General features: G+C 40.9%; 1 pseudogene across 1 annotated transcript; it reads left to right on the top strand.

Moving 5' to 3' along the window:
- Positions 1 to 703: 703 nt before the first annotated feature.
- Positions 704 to 2063, top strand: LOC147366115 (inhibitor of growth protein 4 pseudogene; annotated as a pseudogene). The gene has a single exon (XR_015132406.1). The product of XR_015132406.1 is annotated as an inhibitor of growth protein 4 pseudogene (transcript).
- Positions 2064 to 11507: the final 9444 nt, after the last annotated feature.

The raw sequence follows: 11507 nt of genomic DNA, 5'->3' as shown, positions 1-11507 counted from the left end.
TAGCAATAATGCTGGCGGTTCTGCTGTTCCTTGCTGATTGCCTCTGAGCTCAATGATGCATTTTCTTTGCTATGGAAACAAATAGATTCTCAGGGTCCAAGGAAATGAAGCATGATATTTGTCCCAGGAGTTCACAGTTTATTGCCTGGATTTTTTGTTGATGGATCTTTCATCTCTGTCATTGACTGAGGTAATTCAGTAAAGCCATCATTCATGCTCTTAATCCTTCCCCCACCTAGCACCCACTCAATCATTTGGGCCATCTTACTTTTTGAAAGGGCTTCCCTGATGGCTCAGATGGTGAAGAGTCTGCCTGCAATGCAGAAAACCCAGGTTCAATCCCTGGGTTGGGAAGATCTCCTGGAGAAGGAAATGACAACCCACTCCAGTATTCTTGCCTGGACAAGAATTCTTGCCATGAACAGAGGAGCCTGGCAGGCTACAGTTCATGGGATCACAAAGAGTCGGACACGACTGAGAGACTAACACTTTCACACTTTTCATTTTTGAAAGCATATCGCATTTAAATTTTGGATGAGACATCAAAGTGGGTGCTAAATGTAATATTAGGTAAAACTTATTATACAGTTAAAGAGCCATGTGAAAAATCTGTAGTTTATCAGGGATTGATAATGTATTCAAAATCATGGGACTTAGGTAGAGTACAAGGTCCATTTGTAAAGTATCCAATAAACTAGCTTAGGGGGTTGCGGGCATTTAAAGTAGGGCTTCGGTATTTGGAACATTATCTGGACAGTATTGAAAACCTGCCCTTTGAACTGCAGAGAAACTTCCAGCTCATGAGGGACCTGGACCAAAGAACAGAGGACCTAAAGGCTGAAATTGACAAGTTGGCCAGTGAATATATGAGTAGCGCCCGCAGCCGGAGCTCCGAGGAAAAATTGGCCCTTCTGAGACAGATCCAGGAAGCCTATGGCAAGTGCAAGGAGTTTGGTGATGACAAGGTGCAGCTTGCCATGCAGACCTATGAGATGGTGGACAAACACATTTGGCGACTGGACACAGACCTGGCCCGCTTTGAGGCTGATCTGAAGGAGAAGCAGATTGAGTCAAGTGACTATGACAGCTCTTCCAGCAAAGGCAAAAAGAGTCGGACTCAAAAGGAGAAGAAAGCTGCCCGTGCTCGTTCCAAAGGGAAAAACTCCGACGAAGAAGCCCCCAAGGCCGCCCAGAAGAAGTTAAAACTTGTGCGCACAAGCCCTGAGTATGGGATGCCCTCAGTGACCTTTGGCAGTGTCCACCCCTCTGATGTGTTGGATATGCCTGTGGATCCCAATGAACCCACCTATTGCCTTTGTCACCAGGTCTCCTACGGGGAGATGATTGGCTGTGACAACCCTGACTGCTCCATTGAGTGGTTCCACTTTGCCTGTGTGGGGCTGACCACCAAGCCTCGGGGGAAATGATTTTGCCCACGCTGCTCCCAAGAACGAAAAAAGAAATAGACAAGGGCCTTGGATTCCAACACAGTTTCTTCCACATCCCCTGACCTGGCTAGTGGGGAGTGGGATGCCTGGCTGGGCCGGGGGTCAGGGAGAGGTGGGTGGCACATGTTGTCATCTCCTCTCCTCCCCTCCCCACTTCCGGTGCTGAGGCTGCACCCAGACCCTGGTCCCGGGGTGCTGCGGCCGCTAACGGCATGTGCTCTCATTCAGCCCGCCCCCTTCAGAGGGAAGTGGTGTTGCCCGCTGTCCTTTGGCCTCCACACCGAGGTTGGTGCTGTGTTTTTGAGGGATGGTCCTCTTTTCTCCCGTTGCTTTGTATTTAAGGACTGGGGCAGTAGCATGGGGCCCTCCCCCAGCTTCCTGATTCCCTCCCCTCGTTGTGGGGGGGGCCATGCGTGATAAACTTCCTTCACTCTCTCCATGCTTTTCCAGTGGGGGGCTCCTCCGGGTCCTCTGGGCCACGGCCCTGGCTGAAGGGGCACCCCTTCCTCTGTGCCAAGAGGATTCGTCCAGCCTTGTGAGTGGGAGGGGCAGGGCAGAGTGTCAGTATCTCACTTGTAAAGGAATCGAGTTGGTGAATAAAAGCTGTACGTGTTGGCCTGCTGTGTTTATTGTAGAGACACTGTTTTAGCACATGGGCTGAGCATAGCTTACATCCTCTGAGTCAGCTAAAAGGCAGGAGGATGACATGCTGGAAGTAGGACCAGACATGGAACCTGAAGTGGTGCCACTGCCCCAGGACCCACCACCTCTCAGCTTGGGAAGGACAGAGCTGGCTGGAACTGGGCCTCAGACAAGGGGTTTCCAAAACCTTCAGGACTGTGTATCTTTTCCCTATAAGATATCTTTCATTTAATTTCCAATAAATGTGTACTTGTGTTTTATACATGAAAAAAAAATAAATAAAGTAGGGCTTCATCCACTGAATAAATACTTTTGGTAAATCTCTAAATAACGGGAATTATAAATGTTGTCAAAAGTCTAATGTTTTTTCTTGAGCAGTCTCAGTTTCAATGGTAGAAACATTTTCTTTATATATTAGGAGTGCCTTTGTTTCTAAGGCACTCCTTATTCCTCATTTGTAGCTCAGCTGGTAAAGAATCTACCTGCAATATGAGAGACCTGGGTTGGGAAGATCCCCTGGAGAAGGGAAAGGCTGCCCACTCCAGTATTCTGGCCTGGAGAATTCCACGGACTAAGTCCATGGGATTGCAAAGAGTCGGACACGACTGAGTGACTTTCACACTTTCACTTGCTTCTAAGGCACTCCTTATTCCTTAAAATACACCCTCTCTTGTGATCATAAACCAGATGCAGTGACTATTAATAAGCAGATAAAAAAATATCTAATTCTCAATACATTCCTGTGAAAGAAGCAGGTGACATACACCATTACCTATTTTAACTAAAAGATGAATGTAACCATTAATTCATTGAATATGCATTGGTGTCGCAGAAATTTTAGATGTTGGAGATATGCATTTACAGCCCCTGTTTTGAGAAGAACTAAAATTTGGTGCAGAGTCTAGTGTGGAGATTATAAAATGATAAACCATGGTAAGATCTAGGCATCACAAATATTTGTTTTGATCCACATAGATTGAAAAAATACTGATATAGTTGAAATAGATACTTTTCTCTCCAAATCCGGATTTCTAGACTTTTATTGAAAACCTAACATTGGGCTACTGCCTAGGGGAGACGTATGTTCTTCAGTTTCTACCAATTCTGGCAAATACACCAGCCCACTTCCTTAATTTATATGCAGTAGTAATGCAAATGAGAAGGCAGTGGCACCCCACTCCAGTACTCTTGCCTGGAAAATCCCGTGGATGGAGGAGCCTGGTAGGCTGCAGTCCATGGGGTCGCTAAGAGTCGGACACGACTGAGCGACTTCACTTTGACTTTTCACTTTCATGCATTGGAGGAGGAAATGGCAACCCATTCCAGTGTTCTTGCCTGGAGAATCCCATGGACAGAGGAGCCTGGTGGGCTGCTGTCTATGGGGTCGCACAGAGTCGGACACGACTGAAGTGACTTAGCAGCAGCAGCAGTAATGCAAAGGAGTGAGGGTGAGAACCTGTAACACTCAGTGATTCAAGTGAACTGTGATAGGGAGGCTAGTAAGCAGAATTTCAGGATGGCTCCAAGATGCTCACCTCCTGATATCATTCCTGTGGTTATGTTCTGTTATATGACAAAGGGGAGATGATCCAGATTGTGCTAGTCTAATCACACAAGTCCTTGAAAAACAGCTTTTTCTCTACCAGGGAGCAGAGGAGAAAGTCAGAAGGATTTAAAGAATGAGAAGCACTCTACCCATAAAGACGGGCGCTGCCATTTGAAGATGGAAAGGCAGAGGTGAGAACGGCCTCTAGAAGCTACAAGTGACTCCCAGCTATCAACCAGCAAGAGGATGATGACCTCTGTCCTGAAGCCGTGAGCAACTGAATTCAGCCAACAACTTGAATGAGTTTGGACTGAAATTCTTCACCCAGAGCCTCCAAAAAGAGCCAGTCCAGCAAGTACCTTGATTTCAGCCTTGTGAGACCCGGAGCAGAAAACTCAGGGGAGCTCAGTGAGACTTTTGATCTATCGATCAGTGGGACAATAGATGGGTGTTGTTAAAAACCACCGAGTTTGTGGTCAAGTATTGTAACAGTAATAGCAAAACAATTCAAGTGAGGAAATAGCTAAAGTCAACTTGGGTGATTAGAAACATATCTCACTTTAAGTGAGATAGCGAACATAAGAGATGAAATCAGATCAAAAAACCCCCCAAAACTATGGTTCAATTTTGCTTTGGAATCGGATCCTTGAAAGAGCCATGCAGTTTTATTCACTCATTAATTCAAAAGTATTTATGGTGCATATACTAAGCACTGGGTTTGGTTTAGAGGATACCAATAAAACTGACCTACATCCAATTTCCCACACATAGTAAGCACTCAGTGTTATGCTGAACTAAATGCTTTTAAGAAGCCTGAGTTTGGTGCCTTAAAATTCTTAGGTTATATAGTGAATAAATATCTGTATCATCACAACCCCTACCCCCACTCTTACCATGCTGCTTTTATCACTTTCTTATTTTTTTCTACATGTATTTATCTCATTTACTCCTGAATACAGAAATAAAGTAGTTTATTAATTTATTTTTTTACTCTCAATTTAGGCATTATATTGTATGCATGTTTGAAAATTGCAAATTCAACTTTCATTCATTCAATTCTGAGTGGCGAATTCAGTGCAATTCACCTTTGAATTGATGGACTGGACAGATTGGGTTCTCTTGTTTGAAGGTTGTTCCTCTGCCTAAAATCCACAGCAGAGAGTAGGCCCTGGATTGTGTCCCCTGATGGGCCATCACGATGCATCCACAGAGATACATCAAGCTGGTCAGGAAAGGATCCTATGCCATACTAAAGGTTTTTTTTGTTTGTTTTGTATATTTTCATTGCAACAGGAAAGTTATAGGCTCTTTGCAAGACTCCCCTTGGGGTTCTGTTTCAGATTCACTGTAAATTTTGTCTTGGTATGGAGAAAGACTCCAGATCTCTTAAGATTTACTTGGATCATGAATTTCTCTAACCATTATTGGTATAAAAACTAATAATGAATATCCAGTCAAAATTTTGGGGGAAAAGGCATAACCACATGCTCCTGCCTTCATGATCTTCTTGTCTTACTCTAGCTTGTCTTAAATCATTTGGTACATCTATTTTCATCAGACTGTTTTTATACAAATGGAATTTTTTAAAAGGAAAATTTTGGTTCCTAAAATTTGACTTAATCCAATTAGAGAAAGGAATGTGTGTGCAAGTGTGGGTACTCAATTGTGTCTAACTCTTTGTGACCCCATGGAAAAGTTGCCTGGCAGACTCCTCTGTCCATTGAAACTTCCAAGCAAGAATACTGGAGTGGGTTGCCATTTCCTACTTCAGGGGATCTTCCTGACCCAGGGATTGAACCTGTGTCTCCTGTGTCTCCTTCACTGGGAGGCAGATTTGTTACCACTGTGCCACCAGAGCAAGGAATAGAAAGAGACAAAAGAGATTTTAAAATAAATGCATAAACAATCTCACTGTAAAATATAATTATTAAGTAGCCTTTAGAGTACTGCAAATTAGCAATGTTTTAAAAAGTTACATAGAATGTTTATAAGTAATAATAGAATGGTATGATGATTTTATAAATTAATAGGCTTCTTAATAATATTGAAGAATATTTGAAAATAGATGTATGTAAATATAGATATATTAAAGCCATTTGCAAACACTTTTTGAAAGAAAAGCTAAGACTCTCACAGCATTTTCACAACTGCCTTCTCCCTATTTGCCACTTCTGAAAAGACTCCTCAATTAATTGTGCAAAACATTAACCATCTCCAAACTTGTGTCCTATATTCTAGACTCTATCATATTATTCTCTCTTTTCCATAGTTTATCAATAACAGAAAAGTTCACATTTATGCTTCTGTTGTAGTATTTCTTGTTCAGGGGGTCCAATTCCCAAATGAACTCCTTGAAGAGGTTCTTCCTTTCCACATTTAATCACCAATGTCTAATACCTAGTAGATATCAACAATTATTTGTGCATAGATTAACTTGCTTTTCAAATACAGTAAATAATTTTGACAAACACATAAAAAGGTATAAAAATTAGAAATAGACACAATCACTAAGATATAGTTCTTTAATCTCTTTGTTTTGCTGTAGTAGAAAAAGTAGTAGATTTAGAATACGTATTACTGGTTTGTCCATCTATCCATCTATCCATCCAACCATCTATCCAAGAAACATGTACTGAGAACTAGCATATGCAGACACCCTTCCTTTTCTTTCATTTACTCATTTAATTGAATTTTTTAAATTATGTTTTTTTAAATCATTTAAATTTTTTTTCCTATAAAACAGTGACAAGGATCCCCATCTATTCCTCCCATGAAGTCTATGTGAGAGTGTTTTGAAAACTGTTGTTACCCTATAATAGTAAAATATATTATTATTATGACTAACACATTATCACTAGAAATGAATATATTCATGTAAATGGGGGCCAGAAATTCATGGACTTGTATTCAAATAATTCCACAGCATATGCTCAGGCAAAAGGAGGGTAAAGATAAATGCCTGTACAATTTTTTAATGAAAGAACAAATCATATACTATGTGATGGACAAAGCTACACTGTTGATTCATTTTAAAATTCACTTATTTGACAAACAAGTATTGTACCAAGACTACATACAAAACATTATGCAAGGCTTCCTGTGTGCAATGAACTTTTAGAGAAGGACAATTTAAGCATAATCCTGTGCTATTCCAAATCTTTAAAAGATCAGCTGATCAAGTGATTTCAAATAGTTTCGTATTCTTAATTATTTAAACAAAGTCTGATTATCGTCTTGCTCCCACTTTCAACCCAGGATTCTAGCATCATATAATGCTGATGGTAGGTAACGTTTTTAGAATACTTAATTTGTGTCAGTAATGAGTACTTCTCTACTTGCATTATAACATTTAATATGTGCAATAAATCCAAAGGATAAATATTCTCATTTCATATATTGGCAACAATGCCTTTAAAATCACATTTTTAGCCACTATTTCGTACTACCTCAGGTTTGTTTTCTGAATGCTTAGATACCCGATTTCATATATAGATTAGTGGCTAAACAGTATGATATGTCAGTAGTAATTGCTCTCCTGATGGAGCCCAGGTCCTAACTTGTGTGTATAGATCAGAGAAACATACAGTAACCAGAATTCTATAAACATAGGAAACTTTCCAACTTGTCTTTCCTGTATACCACATTTTTGGCAGCATAAAAAAGTGGATCCATTTTATGTGGAAAATATAATAATACCCCTGCAAAGCTGGGAATGTTTCAAAGCTTTTCAAGCCAAAGCCTGCAGCAAACGCTTCTTTGACATCACACAACTGAGGGTGTCCTAGCATGTCTGCCTCTAATGTGTTCAACAAGAGTGATATCGATCACAGTACCTTCTGTGCTCTGGAAGCTTGCTGGATTCAGCAATGAGTCTTCCTCCTCACTAATTTCTCATGCACAAATGCAACTATCATTCAGAAAATAGGAAGAATGTCCTGGGCTTCCCAAGTGGCTCAGTGGGTAAAGAATCCGCCTATAATGCAGGAGACACAGGTTCGATCCCTGAGTCGGGAAGACCCCATGGAGGAGGGCATGGCAACCTACTCCAGTATTTTTGCCTGGAAAATCCTGTGGACAGAGGAACCTGGTGGGTTACAGTCCATGAGGTTGCAAAGAGCCAAACAGGACCGAAGTTACTGAGCACACACACACATACACACACAAGCGTGTCCTAGTTCTAATGAGAGAACCATTACAAGAAGGAAATTCTCTGTAGCTCAATATGATTAAAAATCAGATGTGATGCTTTCCTATTTACGTAAGTAGAACTTTCATTGCAATCCTTGACTAAGAGAGATTAGAACAGATAATGGTTGCAGAGAAGTTGGCTTGCTGAAACTGAGATAAGCCAAGAAGGATGTTATCAGCGGCCTCATTTGAAGCTTGCACCAGAGGTTTCTTGTGCAAAGTGGAGTACTGTGTCTGCAGTTGCTTCCTGTTCAAGGGTGAAACAAATTCAGTTCAGTTCAATTCAGTTGCTCAGTCGTATCTGACTCTTTGCGACCCCATGGACTGAAGCATGCCAGGCTTCCCTGTCCATGACCAACTCCTGAAGTTTGCTCAAACTCATGTCCATCAAGTCAGTGATGCCATCCAGCTACCTCATTATGTGGTGTCCCCTTCTCCTCCTGCCTTCAATATTTCCCAGAATCAGGGTCTTTTTCAGTGAGTCAGTTCTTTTCAGCAGGTGGCCAAAGTATCAGGGTTTCAACTTCAGCAAGTTCAGAATTCATCTAATCAGTACACAAATAAGGATGTTATAATGACCTATGGTACTGGAGTACAAAATGGTATAGTTGCATTATATAACAGTCTGAAACAAACTTCGAGCTATCTTTTTTTTTTTAAAGTTTATTTATTTAGAAAAGGAAGAACTACATGAAGGCTTTAGAAGTACTTCTGAGTAGAAGAAAAAAACACATAAAACGTTTTTAGATGTTGCCACAAGATGGCGCAAGTCCAGTTCAGCTTGGTTGTCTTGCAACAAGCAGAGGCTAAGGCAAGTTAGAAGTGAAAAGAGCCCCCTCAGAGAAGATAAAGCAGAGGCATGGAGCAGTCTGTGGGGGAGGTGGTGGTGTTGGAGTCGGGGTGAGGAAGTGCTGGTAGGTTTATTTACAAATAGGGAAACTTGGGACCTGCCTGTGGTATTTTCTCCAGAGGCCGAGTTTCTCCCTCTCTTCAGGACAGAGTTGCTTCTTGCACCTCTTCCTCCTAACATGAATCTTTGTTTTCCTTTCTAAACCTCCCTCAGAGATGCCTTTCTGGTCTTTAGAAGTGACCACACAATGTATACACCCTACAGAGTGCAAGGTTTCTTCTTCAGTCATAACACATTTTTGAAGTCAGTTCATGAATATTTTCATAGACCGTGAACTGCCCCAGGACTGTAACCTATAACCAGTGATCCAAACAGTTTCCACTGATCAGGTGTTCTGCCTTTAATCCACATTCCTCCCTTCTTCGCTTGAGGGAACTGGGAGAGTATGTGGAAGGGTAGTTACATCAAAGGAACGTTCCACAGGCTTCAGCTTGACGTCTTTGGAAGAGCATCCAGGTGTTTCAACATTTTCCATCTGCGTTGTCAACTAGCATTGCCAGAGCAGGGCAACCCCTGAGGAAGTCAACCTGGAGGATCCCCTGTGGGGTATTGGTTTTCCTTTTCCAGAGAAAGATCTAAGGGTGAGACAAAGTCCTGCTGTTATGACTGAGTCACATTCTTTGAGGTGGTTGGCGTTCCTACTGATGTGTATAGTTGAGATTTAGAAGCCTAAAACAGCACTTAGAAAACTTCATTTTTTCTGGTAGACATTACTCACTCTCATAGCAAGTGTTCCTCTGTTAGATTATTATTAAGTGGGGATATTCCCCCAAAATAATTAATACATAATTTTTGAGTGAATGAGGTGCCTCATAAATACACATATGTCTCGTCTCAGTTCAAAGCTAGTGTTTGACCAGTCTTGGGTGCTTTTGGTCCTGGTAATCAATACAGTGGTTCTTGCCATCCTGTGAGCTTTTCCCTGTAACTTAAATGGCAAGTACAGCAAGATAAACACCAAAAGAAAAGCTGGTCAAAGTCCTCCTGCTGTTTTAAAGAGAAGGTCTGTTACATTTAGAAAATGTCTCTGCAGGAAGTAGAATTTAAGATGGATCATGGATATGGAGCATGCGCAGAGACTCAGTTCCAGGTCTTCAATCATGATGTTAATAAAGGCCAACATTCACTGAATGCTCAGTATGTGCTAAGCATGGTGCTGCGGATGCCACACATTTACTCTTCACAGCAACCCCATGAATTAGGTACTTCCATTTCCTTTATTTTATAGAGAAGACGATCGTGGCACAGAAAGGTCAAACAACCTATCTGAAATCACATATCTGCTAAATGGTTGAGAAAGGATATGCAAGCTTCCAGGCCACGTTACATAACCCAGTCTCTTACCACACAGTACAAGCTCTGTTTGGAACTCTACAGATAAACGTAATTGTACAGGAATGAGGTAAACAAGCTTATTGCTTTAGTACCTGGTCTGTTAAGGAATTAATCCATTTGGTAACCTTTAGGGAATATAACTGCAAACCAGGAATTAAAAAATACAGCAGCTGTGGGCTCCTAAAAACACACCCAATCAAGGCACTAAGGCTCAGTTTCAGGATTCTTGGGAGGGCGTAGCTGGCCTTCACTTCAACTGTTTACTGTTATCACACATACATCACAGTTATTACCATATCACAACTTATCTATGGTTGCTATAGACGTAAATGGTTTCCAAATTGAAAGCAATTCAGATCTGTAGTCTTTTACATGCTCAGACTTTTACATGCTCAGAAGAGAGTGAGTCATTGACTTCTATATGCACAGAAAATGATGAGAAAAAAGCTAAATGAGAAAAAAAAAAATTTATAGGTTTAGTGTAAACGCCCAAATCCTTATCAGTTTTAATAAACCCCAGAGCCATTATATCCTTGCAATGAAACTTATTTAGAAATGTTCATGTGGGTGACAGTAAGTGATGAAGAAAATCTCAAATGATGTTTGATTACTGGTTCAAGAAGAAGAAAACATAAGATACTGTTTGGAAAGATTTCTATTTAAATTGGTTACTTTTGAAACTGACATATGATACTGAAGGGAGTAAATGCCCTATTACATCCGAAGTTCATCTATCCACTGTGATGTTCCCTGTGGGGTCCGTGTGGTTAAGGCTGATTGTGTTTTTCACTTCTATAAGTCAGCAGACCATCTGAAGCAAAAGTCCTTCATCGTGACTTTGCACAGAGAGAGCTGGTGCCTGTTGGGTACACAGGACCATCTTATCATGTGGGGTTGCCAGCAGGAAGGGACCTTTTAGGGTAAGTCCAGCTCAGAATACCCCATCAGGAGGTGGGGCTGATAGGAGGTGGTGTTTCTGTCTACAGAACTTCAAAGAAGCTTCTTTACCATGGTAGATATAAAAAAAAAAAAAAACACCCCAAAACAGAAAAACAAACCATGCTTCACACATTACCAAACAGAAGTTCATACATTATTTTTTGTTTAAAGCCTCAGGATTCAGACTTGTCTTGCCAGCAACAGATAAAGTTTTCATTAAAACGCTGACTGTCTTAATAATGCACTAGAAGTCTCAGCCTGAGAAGCAAAATGATACAAGCACATTTTCCATCACTTTAAAAACAGACATCCCAGTATAGATTTCAGTAGTGTCATTACTATTACATAGGAAACAAAAATGTGAGAAACATTCCCCTGATACTTGGCTTTATTTCACATACTTACTCTGAACCCTGAAATTTTGGAAAATAAGTATTTTTTTTTTACAAATAATTGCATCAAAATATTCATTAAAAAACCTACTTTATTCTGCTTTTTT

This window comes from Bos grunniens, chromosome 9, assembly GCF_055505025.1.
Source record: "Bos grunniens cultivar Pamir isolate PY7600 chromosome 9, Bosgru_T2T1.0, whole genome shotgun sequence".
Lineage (NCBI taxonomy): Eukaryota > Metazoa > Chordata > Mammalia > Artiodactyla > Bovidae > Bos > Bos grunniens.
Note: the sequence above shows the minus strand (reverse complement) of the source record. Positions and strands in the feature narration are given on the sequence as shown.